Source organism: Oncorhynchus mykiss, chromosome 10, assembly GCF_057628025.1.
Source record: "Oncorhynchus mykiss isolate SJ-2025 chromosome 10, ASM5762802v1, whole genome shotgun sequence".
NCBI classification, from domain to species: Eukaryota; Metazoa; Chordata; class Actinopteri; order Salmoniformes; family Salmonidae; genus Oncorhynchus; species Oncorhynchus mykiss.
The window spans coordinates 20,196,686-20,217,323 of NC_143031.1; the positions used below are offsets into that span (position 1 = coordinate 20,196,686).

General features: G+C 41.7%; 1 long non-coding RNA gene across 1 annotated transcript in view; it reads left to right on the top strand.

Moving 5' to 3' along the window:
* The first annotated feature begins 272 nt into the window (after positions 1-272).
* Positions 273-20,638, top strand: part of LOC149979958 (uncharacterized) — a 43,030-nt gene continuing 22,664 nt past the window's right edge. The window contains exon 1 of the long non-coding RNA XR_016484044.1: positions 273-674. This is a non-coding gene — a long non-coding RNA (uncharacterized LOC149979958). The remainder of the gene's footprint in view (positions 675-20,638) is intronic.

Here is a 20,638-nt window from a genome sequence, read left to right on the forward strand (position 1 = left end):
GGCCTGCTCCTCATCCATAGTTGTAATATTTGCATAGTATTATTAGTATTGGATAGAAAACACTCTGAAGTTTCTAAAACTGTTTGAATGATGTCTGTGAGTATAACAGAACTGATATTGGCAGGCAAAATCCTGAGTCAAAAAATCAAAACAGGAAGTCAAAAATCTGAGCTTGTTTGTATTCACCAGAGTCCCCAATGAAATCCCCTTGAGATATGAATGATGTTGCACTGCCTAGGGGTTCCACTAGATGTCAACCATCAATAGAAATTATTATGAGGCTTCTGTGTTGTTGTGGTAGTGAATGAGAGCAGAATATATCAGATGTCCATCAAGCAGCCATTTTGTGATCTCACTTTTTCCTCATGGTAGTCACTTGCGTTCCATTGCTCACGAAGACAAGAAAGAATTCTCTGGTTGGAACTTTATTGAAGCTATATGTTAAAAACATCCTAATGATTGATTCTGTACTTTGAAATGTTTCTTCGACCGGTAATATCACTTTTTGAAGTTCTTGTCCGATATAACGCTGACCAGAATTAGCGTTTAGATATGTATACCAAACACTAACAAAATAAGGTATTTGGACATGAATAACGGACATTTTCGAACAAACTAAACATTTATTGTGGACCTGGGATTCCTGGAGTGCTTTCTGATGTAGATCATCAAAGGTAAGGGAATATTTATCATGTAATTTCTTGTTTATGTTTCTTGTTTATGTTGTTTATATTTATCATGTATTTTTACTTTTGAGCGCCGTCTCAGAATATTGCATGGTTTTCTTTTTCCGTAAAGTTAAAAAAAAATCTGACACAGTGGTTGCATTAAGGAGAGGTATATCTATAATTCCATGTGTATTATCATCTACATTTATGATGAGTATTTATGTTGAATGATGTGGCTATGCAAAATCACTTGATGTTTTTGGAACTAGTGAATCTAACGCGCCAATGTAAACTCAGATTTTTTAAATATAAATACGAACTTTATCAAACAAAACATGCATGTATTGTGTAACATGAAGTCCTATGAGTGTCATCTGATGAAGATAATTCAAGGTTAATGATTCATTTATCTTTATTTCTGGTTTTTGTTTATGCTATATTTTGCTGGAAAATGGCTGTGCTTATTGTTGTTTGGTGGAGACCTAACATAATCGTTTGTAGTGCTTTCGCTGAAAAGCCTATTTGAAATCGGACGCTTTGGTTAACAACTAGAAAAGCTTTAAAATGATATAAGACATGTATGTTTTAGGAATTGTAATTATGAGATTTCTGTGGTTTGAATTTGGCGCCCTCTATTTTCACTGGTAGTTGTCATCTCGATCCCGGTATCGGGATTGCAGCCATAACAGGTTTTAATAGGTGACCATGAGGTCAGCATGCCCGAGACGTGGGTGCTCAGGACGATAGAAGAGTTTCACACTAGTAATTACCAGTTCAAGGGCCGTTCAAGTAGATTTTTCCCAGTTGTATGTGGTAAATTCCTCGTCTGAGTACCATTTTCTCTAGCTAACATTCCACTCCTTTCCACTCCTTGTCACTGCCAAGTAAATCCAGCTGCATATTGAACGTTGAGATTGCCGAAAGGCCATTTTCTTTGGCAATGAAAAGGACTGTCAAAGAGTGGAATGTTATCTAAAGAGACTGGTACTTGGTTATGAACACACCATGACATAAAGGTACCACGGTACACCTCCTCTCCGAGGTAATGTGATGGGCTGTTAGTTGCTGTTAAGTAAGTGCAACAAAGGGTGCATTGGCAAAATTGATTGAAGTGAGTACTACAGGTTTGCTGAAGTGGGTGCAGAAGGAAAGTTCCTAACTTGGCTCAAGCATTTTCACAAGGTGCTGAAACCCCCTATTCTCAACCACCGAGAATGGGCACATACAGTATACACATCTATAAATAAAAGACCGTAACATTTTTTAAACATTGGCTACCTATTGCTCTTTCAATTTCTTTGGCACGAATCAGAATCAGCTGCAGAGGGGAGACAATGTTACATTTCCGCTTTGCTCTGGTAAACTGAGGTGTAAATGTGTCAACATATTTGAGGTGTTGGCAGCTGCATAGGCTAGTCTCGTTGAGGGTGGCAACATACTGTTAACGTTTTATCCACAGCTCTGTCCATCGCCATTGTAATCTACTGTTGTAATCTACATTAAATGATGATAATCCAATTCCATCACTCGTCTGAGCCTCACAAAAGGACAGCTTGAAATGCGGCAATTAAGATTTGAATTTGAATCACAACGTGCGCATAGGCTCTAGTTGTTTTAATGGAATAGGCTGTAATGTTTTTTCAGGTCAGATTTACTCAAGAGGCATAGACCTACAACGCAGCGTAGGCATAGCCTATAGGCCAAGTGTTTTTCCTTTTTGTAAATGTTTTTTTCATTTGGGTTCACAGTGCGAACCGAACCAAGGTCCCAAACCGAATGGTTCGGCATGAATACTTATACCATTACACCCCTACTGGACCGAAACCAGCAGGCTACATAACACATGACTGATTTAAGGTCATTAGCAGCTCTGCTGGGCTTCCCTTTGGGCTAAGAAATGCCCCCATACCAATGCTAGCACCGCTAAAGACGGCTATTTTTCACCGGCCTGTAAAGACCTGCTGGTCGAGGGGAAGCCTCCCATGGCGTCTCTTTCTCAGTCCATCAGCTTGTGTGTTTCAGTGTGTGTAGGAGCGTATCTCCCCGGATCTCTGCCTGTCAGGGATGACTCTTTTAAAGAAGTGCTGTGTCGCTACCAAACAAACATTAGCGCTGGATGATTTAGCACCGTGGCCCTTTGGGTGGATCTGATGGGGAGGGGACTGGGGTAACAATCACAATGGGCTTGGTACTATATCGAAAAGAGTTGAATGTGTCTGTCAGACATCAAGGCATATGTCATGGCTTGTTATGTGGTCTGGTTAGCATGCCAGCATTCGCTTTCTCACACACACACACACACACAACATCACAGTGAGTGTCCATTGACGCTGTCCTTTTTTCCATTGTCTTTATGCTTGAGTGACACTTTAAGTGATAAACCTGTCATTTTAACTAAAGAAATGTCATCTTTCTCCATCCTAGCCTCTGCTCCCACCTATCCTCTTTAGTCTAGGCATCAGACCAGGGTTGAGCACTAGGTTGAGCCTGCTCTGAGAGTGTCAGATGGTTTGAGTTTACACTGTGGGTACTATTCCATTTGTTCCAATGCGGCAGCTCAATCAAACACAGCAAAAAATGTTCAAAGCAAATGAAATCCAGGCCTGTGTCCGAAATGGCACCACATTCCCTAAATAGTGCAGTGCATTTGACCAGGGCCAATAAGGAATTATAGGGAATAGGGTACCCTTTCAGATGCAGCCTAGGTAAGCTCGGCATAGGTACAAATCTCTCCCGAATGCTGGCTCTGAGTTTAATGATTCAGCCTCAAAATGTTGTGTGTTGTTGAGCCGTTGAATTTCTGATAGACACATTTGTGCTGTGTGCGGCTGATATTGGCTGGATGTTGATCTCAGTGGGAGTGTCAGTTTTCCTGCTGATAGCTGTGGTTTCACATCACAGCAAAGTGGGAGACTTGTCGTCGGATGATGTGATGATGACAGGGGGAAAATTAAAAATGTGTTTGTCTGTAGTGCCATTCAAAAGGATAGCTAGCCTGGGTGCCAGTCTGTTTCTGCTATCATGACAATGAGTTACCATCAAGCAAAAATGAAAGTCTGAGTCTGTTGTATTTAGGCAGTTTTCAGAATCTCTGTTATCGTAGCAAATAAAGATCTTATGCCATAATGTGCACCCTCTGTTAAATACATGTGAACTGAATGATGGATGAGTATAGTAAGGGCTGTCAGCTGTGCCATTGGATTATCATTGTGGCTAAATGGTTACTTTCCATAAAGGGACAGGTACTAATATCCTGCCATTCCAGCCCTGTGTGCATTTGTGCACGTACACCCTCCGTTATTCCTTTCTTTGGCTCCAATCCACCTGGCCTAACAGTAGCATTTCACATTCCTCTACTTCCCCTCTCTTCTAATCCTGCACAGGGTTGGTTGTGCCAAGGCAATCAGTTTAAATTTGTATTTTTATGAAAGGGAATTATTCTAATGCTTATTATGGGTGAGTTACGGCAGGAGCCCGAGTCTGCTACGCGCTCCTTTTAATCTTTCTTGCTGTTAATTAAGATTGGGCATGGCTAACGAGCCTGGGAACTGGATTTGTTTCTAAATTAAAACGTGCAAATGCGTATTGGGCCACAGTAATGCTGTCTCTTAAATATTTCATTGTCCCTTAACGAGCACTTCACATTGCAGGGGGAAAGGGATCCCCCTCCCTCTATACCTGCCTGCCGATGAGGAAGCCAATACTTTCTCCTGGTGCAATCACACAACTTTGGTGTGTGTGTATGAGAGAGATGGGTTGTGTGCATATGAGAGACATGCACACAACCTGTGTCTCTCATATGCACACAACCTATGAGCGAGACAGTCTGTGCGTGTGAGAGAGAAACTGTGTGTGTGTATGAGAGAGAAACTGTATGTATGAGAGAGAAACTGTGTGTATGAAAGAGAAACTGTGTGTGTATGAGAGGGAGACAGTTTGTGTGCGTATGAGAGGGAGACAGTTTTTGTGCGTATGAGAGGGAGACAGTTTTTGTGTGTATGAGAGGGAGACAGTTTTTGTGTGTATGAGAGGGAGACAGTTTTTGTGTGTATGAGAGGGAGACAGTTTGTGTATGAGAGGGAGACAGTTTGTGTATGAGAGGGAGACAGTTTGTGTATGAGAGGGAGACAGTTTGTGTATGAGAGGGAGACAGTTTGTGTATGAGAGGGAGAGACAGTTTGTGTATGAGAGGGAGAGACAGTTTGTGTATGAGAGGGAGAGACAGTTTGTGTATGAGAGGGAGAGACAGTTTGTGTATGAGAGGGAGAGACAGTTTGTGTATGAGAGGGAGAGACAGTTTGTGTGTGTGTGTGTATGAGAGGGAGAGACAGTTTGTGTGTGTATGAGAGGGAGAGACAGTTTGTGTGTGTGTGTGTATGAGAGGGAGAGACAGTTTGTGTGTGTGTGTATGAGAGGGAGAGACAGTTTGTGTGTGTGTGTGTATGAGAGGGAGAGACAGTTTGTGTGTGTGTGTGTATGAGAGGGAGAGACCGTTTGTGTGTGTGTGTGTATGAGAGGGAGAAACCGTTTGTGTGTGTGTGTATGAGAGGGAGAAACCGTTTGTGTGTGTGTGTATGAGAGGGAGAGACAGTTTGTGTGTGTGTGTGTATGAGAGGGAGAGACCGTTTGTGTGTGTGTGTATGAGAGGGAGAAACCGTTTGTGTGTGTGTGTGTATGAGAGGGAGAAACCGTTTGTGTGTGTGTGTGTATGAGAGGGAGAAACCGTTTGTGTGAGACCGTGTGCATGTGTAATAAAAGGAGGCAGACCGGAGGCGGTGGAGGAGGAACAAGAGAACCCTGGAGAGCAGGAGGGAATGTTGGGAGCATGCTCCGTTCACTCGGCAGCAGCCAGCACCGGAGCTGGGAGAACAACAAACAGGGAACATTTTAATTTGTGGGGCCTTTGAGGCTGCTGCAGCTCGATGTGTGTGCATGTGTGTGTCTACTAACGAAGGGAAGGAAAGGGGGTCTGACTAAGTGAGTGATATGTACCTTTCTATGATTGTTGCCTAACATTACCAAAGCATTGAGAGAACTAATGACTGTAACACTTCCTTTAAATACCCTCTTTATAATTAATTAGAAGCCCACTTATAAACTCCTTATGAGATAATGCCCAACATAGACACTTATAATAGGAAGTGTTAACCAAATTACTACAATCTATAGACTGGTTCTATATATGGGTGTTGGTGGTAGTCAGGTCAATGGCACCTGTCACTGTCAGGTAAAATCACATTAGCTAGACTGAGACGTTGTAACAAAGTTACAGAAATGCCTTCTTCATGTGCGAGCTAGCTAGCATACACTCTTGCCCTTTTCACACTATCATGCCGACCTGAACCAAGCTGTGCTGGCTAGGATATTTTGTTTTCACATTGTCCTTTTCAGCTCTGTTCCAATAATTATGGTGGAGGCATAACCTTGTCAACTTACTATAGCTTGGTTTGGCTAGGTTCGGGAGTTAGAAAACCTAATTTATGCAACGCTTTACATAAAGCTGAGCAGATATGTAGTTACATTAAATAATATAATAGTCAAATGTTTTATTTCATTGTGTAATTACTTGTAGAGTTTGGCCTGTCTCTTCATTACAATCCATTGTCATTGCCTCTTATACTGTAGCTTATCTGCAGTTAGAATGTACTGTGGAGTAAGTATGGTTCCCAACATAATAGTTATTGTGCCACATTTTCCTGTCACAATGACATGCGCTGTGCCCTTATGGAAAAACACATGATTTCACATGTTGGAAATCACATGATTTCAGATGTGAAATTCTGACATGTTTTGTACATGTGAAACAGGGTTTTGGCACACTTCACATGTGATGATATTTCACATGAAGATTTACATGTAGATTTTCACATGTGATCTCATAACCTTTCACATGTGGAACTTCATATGAAATATCATCACATATAAAGTGTTCCAAAACAACATGGTTTCACATCTGGATTTTCACAAGTAATCATACAACCTCACATAAGATCATGTGAAATTCATGGTTTTTCCACAAGAGTGAGCAAACTAACCGTCACATGTCTCAGAGGGGATGAGTGAAATTACAATTTGCGCGATTTTGGTGTACACTATAGGTTAAGACAATTTAGGTTTAGACTTTAGGTCTAGACAATTTGGTGAAAATTTGTCAATGTCAGTGAGAAGGCTAAATTGAAATGTAGGTTAACAGTATGGCACAATGTAGTATTCAGAGCTCCCATCTCTTTAAAATGTTGATGTTTGCTCACAGTGCGTGTGTCAATGCTTGAGTAATCTCTTGTGGACAGACCCACGTTGTATCGTAGCATTTGTTAAGACTGTGGGATGTGCCAAATACAGAAAAACTTTGTTCCAGTACTCAGATTTTTCTAGCCATCTTTCAAATTTGGGAAGGGGAGGGGACATTTGTCCCATAGGCTTGCCCAAAACTTGCAGATTAATAATGTTGGAGGAATCTGTAATATGTAACCATACAGTAGAAGAGCAACATAGATATTATGTTAAGTGTTGCTCAAGAGCCATTGAGGTTAGAAAGGTTAAGATAATATACATGTTACAACGACTAAATATCCACAAGGTAGCATGTAGTGACTCTTACAGTACAGACCTTTTTGCAGGAGGACTATTGAGCATGTTGTTTTTTTTTTTTACAGTGAATAGCATTTTCTGATTCCCTTGTTGCCATGGAGACACCTGGTGACCGCCCTTTCCACTCTTCCGCCTTTTCTGTGAAAATATCAGCTTCGACAATCTGGTGCCTATTGTAATATATTTATCTAGGGAGGGCAGGGTGGTCAGAGAATGAGGGGAAGAAGTTTCAAGTTGTATTAGTCATGTACGTACGGTATACATAGTCCAACGAAATTCTTACTTGCAGGTTCCTTCCCGACAATGCAACAACAATAAGAAATAATAAAAGATAAGAATACAAACATTAAGTAAATGGCTCATTAGAATAGAATAAACATTTTAACAATAATATAGGAAGGCACAATTTATAGTCCAATATTTACATGTGTATTTGGGAAGGGGATGGGAGGCAGTGTATAAACTGGGCAGTACAATAAGAGTCTGGTTGCAGCAGTTGTGATGTGTGTGTGCATGGGTGAGTGCATGCTGATGTGGACGACGAGGAATTTAAAACTCGTGACTCTCTACTCCAGTCCCGTTGATGTGGATCAGGTCATGTTCCCTCATCTGCTTCCTGAAGTCAACAATCAACTTGTTTGTTTTTCTGATGTTGAGGGAGAGGTTGTTGTCATTACACTTCAATGCCAGTTCACTTACCTTCTCCCTATATGCTGACACGTTGTTGTTTATCAGGCCTTCTGTTGTCAGCAAACTTTATGGAGTTGTTGTCAGGCAAAGCCACGTAGTCGTGGTTGAACAAGGAGTACAGCAGAGGACAGAAGACACAACCCTGGGGGGCCTCTGTGTTAAGTCTGTGTGGAGGAGGTGTTGTTGCCAAGAAGGGAGGTGGGAGCTGTCTCCAGGTAGAAAGAATGCAGCATACCAGCAGTATACCACCCTGCATACCACTGCTGGCTTGCTTCTGAAGCTAAGCAGGGTTGGTCCTGGTCAGTCCCTGGATGGGAGACCAGATGCTGCTGGAAGTGGTGTTGGAGGGCCAGTAGGAGGCACTCTTTCCTCTGGTCTAAAAATATCCCAATGCCCCAGGGCATGTGTAGGGTGCTGTCTTTCGGATGGGACGTTAAACGGGTGTCCTGACTCGCTGAGGTCATTACAGATCCCATGGCACTTATCGTAAGAGTAGGGGTGTTAACCCCGGTGTCCTGGCTAAATTCCCAATCTGGCCCTCAAACCATCACGGTCACCTAATAATCCCCAGTTTACAATTGGTTCAGTCATCCCCCTTCTCTCCCCTGTAACTATTCCTCAGGTCGTTGCTGCAAATGAGAACGTGTTCTCAGTCAACTTACCTGGTAAAATAACAGATTTTATTTTTTTTAAATGCGGGGGCGGAAATAAAGGGAAGCACATTAAAGCTTTATTCAGTCCAATCTGTGGGCTGTGGAATATAGCAGAACCAGAAAGCAGTCCAAACGGTGAGAGTATTTTCACCTTATAACGGTATCGTCTCCAAGCGCACCCCTTACTGACCATTGGCTCACTTTTTTTAACACAATTTAAGGTAGCTAAATTACTGCATTTGTCATTCAAAGCAGTTCTCTGTTTAATGATTATTTTATATTTTGTAGGTCTATACAATAGCAAATTTGACATTTGTATGGATAGTTCACCAATAAATCAACATTTGACATTGTTGACAGACCTCAAAAGTGGTATAATATTGAGATGAGTCCACATCTAATGCCATCTGTTGTGTACAACCAGCTACCGAAAGTATTCATACCCCTTGACTAATTCCATATTTTGTTGTGTTACAGCCTGAATTCAAAAAGGATTAAATAGATGTTTTTCTCACCCATCTTCACACAATACCCCATAATAAGTTAAGATTTTTTTGGAAATTTATTGATCAAGAAATACAGAAATATAAAATGTACATACAGTAAGTTTCAACAGTTTAGAGAAACACCTACTCATACATGGGTTTTTCTATATTTTTACTATTTTCTAGAATAATAGTGAAGACATAATAACTATGCAATAACAGATATGGTATCATAGTGACCCAAAAAGTGTTAAACCCATCAGAATATATTTTAGATTCTTCAAAGTAGCCACCCTTTGTCTTGATGACAGCTTTGCACACTCTTGGCATTCTCTCAACCAGCTTCATGAGGTAGTCACCTGGAATGCTTTTCCAACAGTCTTGAAGGAGTTACCACATATGCCGAGCACTTGTTGGCTGCTTTTCCTTCAATCTGAGGTCCAAACCATCTCAATTGAGTTGAGGTCTGGTGATTGTGGAGGCCAGGTCATCTGATGCAGCACTCCATCACCCTCCTTCTTGGTCAAATATCCCCTACACAGCCTGGAGGTGTGTTTTGTGTCATTGTCCTGTTGAAAAACAAATGAAAGTCCCACTAAGCACAAACCAGATGGGATGGCGTATCGCTGCAGAATAATGTGGTAGCTATGCTGATTAAGTGTGCCTTGAATTCTAAATGAATCACTGAGAGTGTCACTAGCAAAGCACCCTCACGCTTCATGGTGGGAACTACACATGCGGAGATCATCCGTTCATACTCTGCATCTCACAAAGACACGGCAGTTGGAACCAAAAATCTCAAATTTGGACTCATCAAAACAAAGGACAGATTTCAACCAGTCTAATGTCCATAACCCATGTTTCTTGGCCCAAGCAAATCTCTTCTTCTTATTGGTGTACTTTAGTAGTGGTTTATTTGCAGGAAATTGGACCATGAAGGCCTGATTCACGCAGTCACATCTGAACAGTTGATGTTGAGATGTTACTTGAACTCTGTGAAGCATTTATTTGGGCTGCAATCTGAGGGGCACTTAATTGCAGATTTCTGAGGCTGGTAACTCTAATGAACTTATCCTCTGCAGCAGAGGTAACTCTGGGTCTTCCTTTCCTGTGGCGGTCCTCATGAGAGCCAGTTTCACCATTGCACTTGATGGTTTTTGTGACGGGCACCTGAAGAAACTTTCAAAGTTCTTTACATTTTCCGGGTTGACTGACCTTCATTTCTTAAAATAATAATGTCATTTCTCTTTGCTTATTCTTGCCATAATACGGACTGTTCTTGCCATAATACGGACTTGGTCTTTTACAGAATATGGCTATCTTCTGTATATGTCACGCCCTGACCATAGAGAGCTTTTTATTCTCTATGTTGGTTAGGTCGGGGTGTGACTAGGGTGGGTTATCTAGGTTATTATATATCTATGTTGGCCTGGTATTTCCAATCAGAGGCAGCTGTTTATCGTTGTCTCTGTTTTGGGATCATATTTAGGCAGCCATTTCCCCATTGTGCTTTGTGGGATCTTGTCTATGTATAGTTGCCTGCGAGCACTACATTTGCTTCACGTTTCATTTTGCGTTTGATTGTTTTCTGTGTGTTTAACGTTCTAATAAAGAGGATGGAACCATACCACGCTGCATTTTGGTCCGATTCTGATTACAACGATCGTGACAGTATTTCAACCATACCTTGTCACAATACAACTGATTGGCTCAAACGCATTAAGAAGGAAAGAAATTCCACAAATTAACTGTTAACAAGAAACACCTGTTACTTGAAATGCATTCCAGGTGAATACTTCTTGAAGCTGGTTGAGAGAATGCCAAGTGTGCACAGCTGTCATGGCAAAGGGTGGATACTTCAAAGAATCTAAAATCTATTTAGATTTGTTTAATACTTTTTTTGGGGCACTACTTGATTACATATGTGGTATTTCATAGTTTTGATGTAGAAAATAGTACAAATAAAGAAACTATTGAATGAGTGTCCAAACTTTTGACTGGTACTGTATATATTTTTTCTTTCACAAAAGTAGTGCACTGGGCCTTTACAAGTCCTGTATTAGTGGACCGATATAGCCATCTGTATCTTGCGTGTTTTGGGTTGCTTGGGGATTGCGTAATTTTTTTACAAAAGCCTCAAACATAGCCCAATTCTTGTTATAAAGTAAAATCTCAGCAAATCATTTCTCAAAGTTAGTTATTGTAACAATGAAGATGAATGAAGACATTTTCCACAAAAGTAGTGCACTGGGCCTTTACTAGTCCTGTAATAGCGGATAAACAAAGTCATCTGTAGCACCCCCTGAGACACAAAATTCCCAGCCCCTGGAATTTGCTAAAATGCATGTGTTAGAGGGTAAGGCAAAAGGTTATGTGGTCTGATGAGACCAAACATTTAACTCTTTGGCCTGAATGTAAAGCGCTATGTCTGGAAAACCAGGCACAGCTCATCACGTCTAAAACCATCCCCACCGTGAAGCATAGTGGTGGCAGCATCATGCTCTGTGGATGTTTTTCAGCGGGCAGCAACTATGAGACTGGTAAGGTGTTAACACAAAAATTAACATGTTTACCTGCTTTATTTAATATTAATAATTAATTACATATACTTAACAAATACTATTACACCTCTGTTCTACCAATGCTGTGTTTTTGCAAAAAGCTCCCTGCAAAAAGCTCCCTCCAGCTCCCTGCAGTAGGCGTGTGGTCAAGATAGGGGTATCTGGAGCTGACCATTTATTTATGAATGGGTTGGTGATAAAACCTACTGCATGCATTTCATATAATGAATTGGTGTTTTATTTAATGTAAGGTACCAGGGAGAGATGGCTTGGATATGGATAATTATGAGAGGGACCTTTGTCTTAGGGGCCAAACTCTGGTTCCTGTACAATAAGAACAGTCTTCACGGCAAATGCTATCTGGCTGGGGGATACTCCTTTCTCATATATCAAGTCTCACATTGTGACCCATTCCACACATCTGTGGTTTGTCATGTAGACTAAGGGGTGTATCTTTGCTATAGAATATCATTGTGTTCTTTGTGTCAGGGCTCTCTACCCTGCAGTCAAGAGTGTTGGGTTGACCAGCCTTGTTATTGCAGAGCACTCACATCATTCACGTGTGTGTGTGTGTGTGTGTGTGCTGTGACCTGCTTTCCCTATTAATAAGTGAATAAAGATTAAGTTTAAATCCGACTTGTGTGATATGTGTCTCTCCTCATTTGATAACAATGAAATAACCACCACAAAGGATAGAGGGAACAACAAACAGCATCAAATACAGGCAAATCCTTGATGAGAATCTGCTTCAGAGTGCAAACAACCTTAGCCTGGGACGAAGATTTACATTCCAACAGGACAATGACCCTAAGAATACAGCTAAAGCAATGCTGGAATGCCTTCAGCACAATAATGTCAAAGTACTTGAGTGGCCCAGCCAAAGCCCAGACTAGAATCACATCAAAAATACTTAAAGATTGCTGTTCACCGCAGCTCCATATCAAACTTAACAGAGCTTGAGCATGGAAGAATGGGAGAAAGTCCCTAAATCCAGATGTGCAAAACTGATAAATTCATACCCAAGTCGACTCAAAGCTGTAATCGCCGCCAATGGTGCTTCTAATAAGCATTTACTCAGGGGTGTGAATACATATGTAAATTAGATATTTCTATATTACATTTGCAAACATTTTCTGTCATCACTTTGGCATTATGCGTTAATGTTTGTAGATGGGTAGATTATTTGTTTTAATCCATTTTGAATTCAAAATAACACAACAAAATGTGGAATAAGTCAAGGGGTATGAATACTTTCTGAAGTCACTGCATGCCAAATCTATAGGATTTGGGGAAACTTTGCTTTAGAGCAGTATACAGCCAACTGAGATTGGCTTTGAGTTTGTTTCCTTCGTTGCCACCTTTTATAATATATTGTACAATGGTAAATGAGAGTTCAGTTATTATGAGAGATCATAATGTCACCAGTTTTCTCAGTTCGTATGTGGATGTTGCCTGATGGAATCGGCGCTACACCCCTTGATCTCATAACTTTCGCCACGGCTGCTGACATGCTCACACAGCTCATTGTACTGGTTCAAAACATGTGTAGGAAAATGCCTGCCATTGCTCTTGTTCTGGCTGATCTGTTGTTCTTGTTGTTTTGGTCCCTTGGGGATGGAGCAGATAAAGAAAGAGGCCTGGTGCTTAACTAACTGTTTTCTAGGCTGTCCCAGCAGAGCTGCTCGCCCTTCATTAAGCAAACCTCTTAAAATACTGAAGACGCACCACGTTATAACAAAACTGTCTCTTCAGTCTTCACAGGCCTGCAATACCTATGTGGGACTCTTGAAAACGGTGCACCTGCTCAGTTATTTTATTGCCTTGCCTTTGTTGTTTCTGGAACGCGGTCGGTGACTCGCGCACTTCTCCCACACATGGTCATTACCGAGGCCTCTGTACCTGTCACCGCACCGTTGTTTCTTCTTCTGCGGTTTGCAGATAAGTTGCTACATCCATTCGGTGGCGGCTGCTCCCCAGCCATTGCTTATCGGTCTTAAGCACACAGCTATGGTGAAACTAATTATTGTGCAAGGCTCTGGGAGCATCAACGGGACCAATAGGGATTATATACCGAGTTTCGCAGTGTGCAGAGTTTCAGCCCACACAGCCTGTCGTCCTTTTGACATCTCTCTTTGTCCCACAGATTACTCGTACACATTGAATTTGAATGGCTTGGCTGTTACAATATGGCTATCAATTATTCTATCCCTTTCTCTCACTAATTTCTCACTCTTTATTCTCTTCCTATAACCTTTGTTTAATATCGGTCGCTAGTTTTTTGTTTTCTATCTCATTGTGCGTGTCTCTGTACCTTTTTGGTCATTTTGCTCTCCATTTTATCGTTCTCTCCGTTTAACCCCCTTTAGCCAGACATTTTCAGATGTGATTTATAGTATCATGTCGTTAATCAAATGACCCCATAAAAACATTCAGGTTTCATGTTATTGGAGTATAGCCATAGCTACACATTCTACTAATCTACCTTCCGTCTGGTATGTGATTATGGTCATATGCTTATGTATGTGAGGGCAGATGATGTTTGAGGGTGTTAATGTTGCATAAAGTATGTGGTTCTTGCAGGACAATTGAAATTGTAAGCATGTGTATGACCTAGACTGTTTGTGTGCTCATCCACTTCCTTCATACCTTGCATTTGCTTTTCCTTCTCTCCCCCTCTACCCTCTAAACACACACAGCCAAACCACATCACTTGTCTCTCCCAGTCAGTCAGAACGAGGGCAGCCAGGGAAAGATAAAATGCTGCTGCTGCTTCTGCTCTTTTCCTGAGGTCTTTCTCTCTTCAGAATAACCTTCCTTTCTCACTCATGCTTTGTTTACATATGGGGACTACAAAGTGACACATCACCATAAAAAATATAAATGCTACCACTGTATTAAATGTCTGGTCATCATTAGTCATGAGCGTTATCACAAACAGTGTCCACCATGAAAATAAAACCTCCTTAGGGGTGAGAAGGCTGGGATGGGAACTGGGATCTGATCATTTTATAGCCGAGGTGAGCGTGCAATTTTCAGACCACTGAGAAGCCTATGAACCTGGACTATGCCACCATGACTGATTAATACATAAACATCATTCATAACCTTTTGTCATAAACCTAGGCTGATATTACTTTCAGCCGCAGTGGAGAATGTGAGGGTATAGGTTTGGGATGGGGTTCTTCCCGAAAAGGAATAAAAAATGTTGAGTTGAAACCAAAGTCGGGTATTTAGATTTTTGTTGTTGCTGTAATGCTCCTATTTGGTGTGGTTTCCTGCTGTTTTTTGTGTGCCCTGAATGGCAGTTTAATGTGGTTAAATATCCTGTTAACATTTTAAGCCTTGTCTGTTTGTGCTAATTAGCAGCTAATTACCCTGTGTCATTTGTGTCCGCAGATGACCCGTTTTATTTTGAAGCTCTTTTCTCAGGGAAGATGGGTTCAGAATTCCGTGTCTGAACGATTCCAGAAACAAGGCCAGCGTACACTAAGCACACAATGGTAAACACTGGGTTGGGATGGGTGTCCATTGTCTACAGTGAGGTGGTTATGGATGGCATCTCTTTGGACTTCCAGCAACAATACGCTCTAAAAAAGACCTATAGCTGCCCCACAAGGGACTCTGGACACGAGAAGATAAGTACAGTATTTATGATTGATCTTATGTGCGTTTCTTAAAACATGTAGATCTAAGCCCTTTTTCTGTGATATCTACTAACCTAACATATGTAATTGTTTTAGGATATTAATAAAATGGACCATCTAGCTGTTTAATTTTGTAATATAGGGCCCCTGTAGGTATAAAAACAATTTAAGTAAAAATGACTTGATGAAACATTGAATTTGGCCTTACTGCTATTAGCCCATAGAGACACATTCAAGAACACCAAAGGGAATATGTTTTGAAGTGTCTGAAACACGTTTGAGAGATCAGAGAAGGTTTTTCATGTGGAACAACCCTTATTCTTTAAAGTTGTTTTTACTGCACAGTCATTTTGTAGGGAGTTGGGATGGTGTCCTTGTATCCTGCACAGCTTGGCCCCGATTCTGACCCCATGAGCTGAAATAAAATATCCCAGATATTTTCTATACACAAAAAGCTTATTTCTAACTAATTTTGAGCACAAAAGGTGTGGCATATCAAGGAGCTGATTTAAACAGGTGCTGGGGACAATAAAAGGCCCCTCGAAAATGTGAAGTTTTGTCACACAACACAATGCCACAGACATATCATGTTTTGAAGGAGTGTACAATTGGCATGCTGACTGCAGGAATGTCCACCAGAGCTGTGTCGGGGGAATTGAATGTTAATTTATCCACCATAAGTCACCTCCAATGTCGTTTTAGAGAATTTGGCAGTATGTCCAACCGGCCTCACAACCACAGATCACGTGTAACCACGCCAGCCCAGGATCTCCACATCCTGCTTCTTCACCTGCAGGATCGTCTGAGACCAGCCACCCGGACAGCTGATGAAACTGCGGGTTTGCACCAATGAATTTCTGCACAAACTGTCAGAAACCGTCTCAGGGAAGCTCATCTGTGTGCTTGTTGTCCTCACCAGGGTCTTGATCTGACTGCAGATCGGCGTCATAACCAACTTCAATGGGCAAATGCTCACCTTCGATTGCCACTGGAAGGCTGGAGGAGTGTGTTCTTCACAGATGAATCCCGGTTTCAACTGTACCAGGCAGATGGCATTGTGTGGCGTTGTGTAGGCGAGTGGTTTGCTGATGTCAACGTTGTGAACAGAGTGCCCAATGGTGGTGGTGGGGTTATGGTACTGTATGGGCAGGCATAAGCTAGGGACAATAAACACATTTTCATTTTATCAATAGCAATTTGAATGCACAGAGACACCAGCAACACCCACCCGTAGCAAGCGCTCCGGCAGGTGTATCTCACTGATCATCCCTAAAGCCAACACCTCATTTGGCCGCCTTTCGTTCCAGTTCTCTGCTGCCTGTGACTGGAACGAATTGCAAAAATCGCCGAAGTTGGAGACTTTTATCTCCCTCACCAACTTCAAACATCTGCTATCTGAGCAGCTAACCGATCGCTGCAGCTGTACATAGTCCATCTGTAAATAGCCCACCCAATTTTACCTACCTCATCCCCATACTGTTTTTATTTATTTACTTTTCTGCTCTTTTGCACACCAATATCTCTACCTGTACATGACCATCTGATCATTTATCACTCCAGTGTTAATCTGCAAAATTGTAACTTCGCCTACCTCCTCATGCCTTTTGCACACAATGTATATAGACTCTCTGTTTTTCTACTGTGTTATTGACTTGTTAATTGTTTACTCCATGTGCAACTCTGTCTTGTCTGTTCACACTGCTATGCTTTATCTTGGCCAGGTCGCAGTTGCAAATGAGAACTTGTTCTCAACTAGCCTACCTGGTTAAATAAAGGTTTTACATTTTTTTTTTCACATCACCTCCTGCATGATAATGCACGGCCCCATGTTGGAAGGATCTGTGGATAATTCCTGGAAGCTGAACATGTCCCAGTTCTTCCATGGCCTGCATACTCACCAGACATGTCACTTATTGACAATGTTTGGGATGCTCTGGATTGACGTGTACGACAATATGTTCCAGTTCCCGCAAATATCCAGCAACTTCGCACAGCCATTGAAGAGGAGTGGGACAACATTCCACAGGCCATAATCAACAGCCACATCAACTCTGCAAAGATGTGTCATGCAAATGGTGTGAGGCAAATGGTGGTCACACTAGATACTGACTGGTTTTCTGATCCACACCCCTACTTACTTTTTTTTAAGGTATCTGTGACCAACAGATGCATTTCTGTATTCCCAGTCATGTGAAATCAATAGATTGGGGCCTAATTTATTTATTTCAATTGACTGATTTTCCTGAACTGTAACTCAGTTGCATGTTGTGTTTATATTTTTGTTCATATTTTGTAACTATGCCCGGGCTTTGCTCCATTTTATACAGGTCCATGATTAGTGAGAATTAGGGTAGATTTATTGCACTATTGGTCAAGCCCTATTGTACACTTTTTTTCCTCGATGATTCATACAACTTTTTTTCAATGATTCCTAACCTTAAAATGTGTCTAAATAATCTACCAGCTTTTGCAACGGAGACATGCATAGATGGCCTTCTTTCATTGTTCCCTATTTTCTGAACCCCTTTGTCTACAAAATTCTAATTGAAGAAGTTAGACCGTATTTAAGATAATTGTACTGAAATCCTATTGAATGAAAATTCCACCTAAAAAAAATCTGTTGGCCAGCAAGTGGGAGGTTTTTCATGGGTTGAATTCATAGGTTCTGCACCTTCATAAGGTAAGTACGTAGGAAAGGCGTGCGTAGGAAAGGCATAATTTCCTACGTCGGAATCGGACACCTTGTGAACATCAGAGTAAAATAGACAACACGTGTGTGTTCGTGAGTCTAAGCTTTTCAAATGTTATGGGTTGCACGTTTCGTCACAATATTGTTTTAACATTTGTTTTAGGACTGATGCCCAAACGAGCATTCAACTCAATGCATTCTCAGTGGGCGCTGATGAAGATTTTGTCTGAATTGCATTACTATCAAATCAAATACAGTGCCTTGCGAAAGTATTCGGCCCCCTTGAACTTTGCGACCTTTTGCCACATTTCAGGCTTCAAACATAAATATATAAAACTGTATTTTTTTGTGAAGAATCACCAACAAGTGGGACACAATCATGAAGTGGAACGACATTTATTGTATATTTCAAACTTTTTTAACAAATCAAAAAAAAAAAAATGAAAAAAAATGAAAAATTGGGCGTGCAAAATTATTCAGCCCCTTTACTTTCAGTGCAGCAAACTCTCTCCAGAAGTTCAGTGTGGATCTCTGAATGATCCAATGTTGACCTAAATGACTAATGATGATAAATACAATCCACCTGTGTGTAATCAAGTCTCCGTATAAATGCACCTGCACTGTGATAGTCTCAGAGGTCCGTTAAAAGCGCAGAGAGCATCATGAAGAACAAGGAACACACCAGGCAGGTCCGAGATACTGTTGTGAAGAAGTTTAAAGCCGGATTTGGATACAAAAAGATTTCCCAAGCTTTAAACATCCCAAGGAGCATCAGACCACTGCAAATCTACCAAGACCTGGCCGTCCCTCTAAACTTTCAGCTCATACAAGGAGAAGACTGATCAGAGATGCAGCCAAGAGGCCCATGATCACTCTGGATGAACTGCAGAGATCTACAGCTGAGGTGGGAGACTCTGTCCATAGGACAACAATCAGTCGTATATTGCACAAATCTGGCCTTTATGGAAGAGTGGCAAGAAGAAAGCCATTTCTTACAGATAAAAAGTGTTGTTTAAAGATTTCCACAAGCCACCTGGGAGACACACCAAACACGTGGAAGAAGGTGCTCTGGTCAGATGAAACCAAAATTGAACTTTTTGGCAACAATGCAAATCGTTATGTTTGGTGTAAAAGCAACACAGCTCATCACCCTGAACACACCATCCCCACTATCAAACATGGTGGTGGCAGCATCATGGTTTGGGCCTGCTTTTCTTCAGCAGGGACAGGGAAGATGGTTAAAATTGAAGATGGATGGAGCCAAATACAGGACCATTCTGGAAGAAAACCTGATGGAGTCTGCAAAAGACCTGAGACTGGGACGGAGATTTGTCTTCCAACAAGACAATGATCCAAAACATAAAGCAAAATCTACAATGGAATGGTTCAAAAATAAACATATCCAGGTGTTAGAATGGCCAAGTCAAAGTCCAGACCTGAATCCAATCGAGAATCTGTGGAAAGAACTGAAAACTGCTGGTCACAAATGTTCTCCATCCAACCTCACTGAGCTCGAGCTGTTCTGCAAGGAGGAATGGGAAAAATTTCAGTCTCTCGATGTGCAAAACTGATAGACATACCCCAAGCGACTTACAGCTGTAATCGCAGCAAAAGGTGGCGCTACAAAGTATTAACTTAAGGGGGCTGAATAATTTTGCACGCCCAATTTTTCAGTTTTTGATTTGTTAAAAAAGTTTGAAATATCCAATAAATGTCGTTCCACTTCATGATTGTGTCCCACTTGTTGTTGATTCTTCACAAAAAAATACAGTTTTATATCTTTATGTTTGAAGCCTGAAATGTGGCAAAAGGTCGCAAAGTTCAAGGGGGCCGAATACTTTCGCAAGGCACTGTACATGCGTCTTCTGTTTGTCTGTTGCCAGTTTCTTGTCAAGTCCTACCAGTATGTTTCCTGTGCTCTAGTTTGTTTTTCTTCCCAGTTCTGACCTTTCTGCCTGTCCTAATTCTGCCTGCCGTCCTGTACCTGCCTGACTGATTTGGACTGCCTGCTCCTTGTACCATAATAAACTCTGAGACTCGTACTATCCTCCTCCTGTATCTGGGTCATATCCTGAGTCGTGATAGTACGAACTTGCCATGACTGACCCAGCTGACTTGGACCAGCTCCAGAACGCTGTCTCCGTCCAAGGAGTCGCCATTGGTAGACATGAGATAGTATTTCAAGACCTTATGGAAAGACTCCAGACCTGGGCGGAATGCCATGACCATGCTTTCACTGCATTGCTGTAGCAATTCCGCTGGATATCTACTAAGCAGCAAGCCACAACAGTAACCCCCCAGACTGGCAGTTACCCCGCTACCAGTGGCGCTTCTTCCCAATCTACCCTGGCTTCCCGAGAACACTGCTTACCTCCTCCAGAGTGCTACGCTGGAGTTCCAGGATCCTGCGGGGCGTTTCTCTCCCAGTGTTCTCTCATCTTTGAACTGCAGCCCTCTTCGTTTCCCTCGGATTGCTTGAGGATAGCGTACTTAATAACGCTAATAATGTCTGGGAGGGCTCTCAATGTGGGAGCAACAATCCACAGTTTGCCTCAGTCTGGAGGAGTTCGTGGCGGAGGTTAGAAAGGTGTTTGATTCTCTTCTGTCCGGAAACAGGCTGCTCGTAAGCTACTGCAACTGCGTCAAGACTCCCGTAG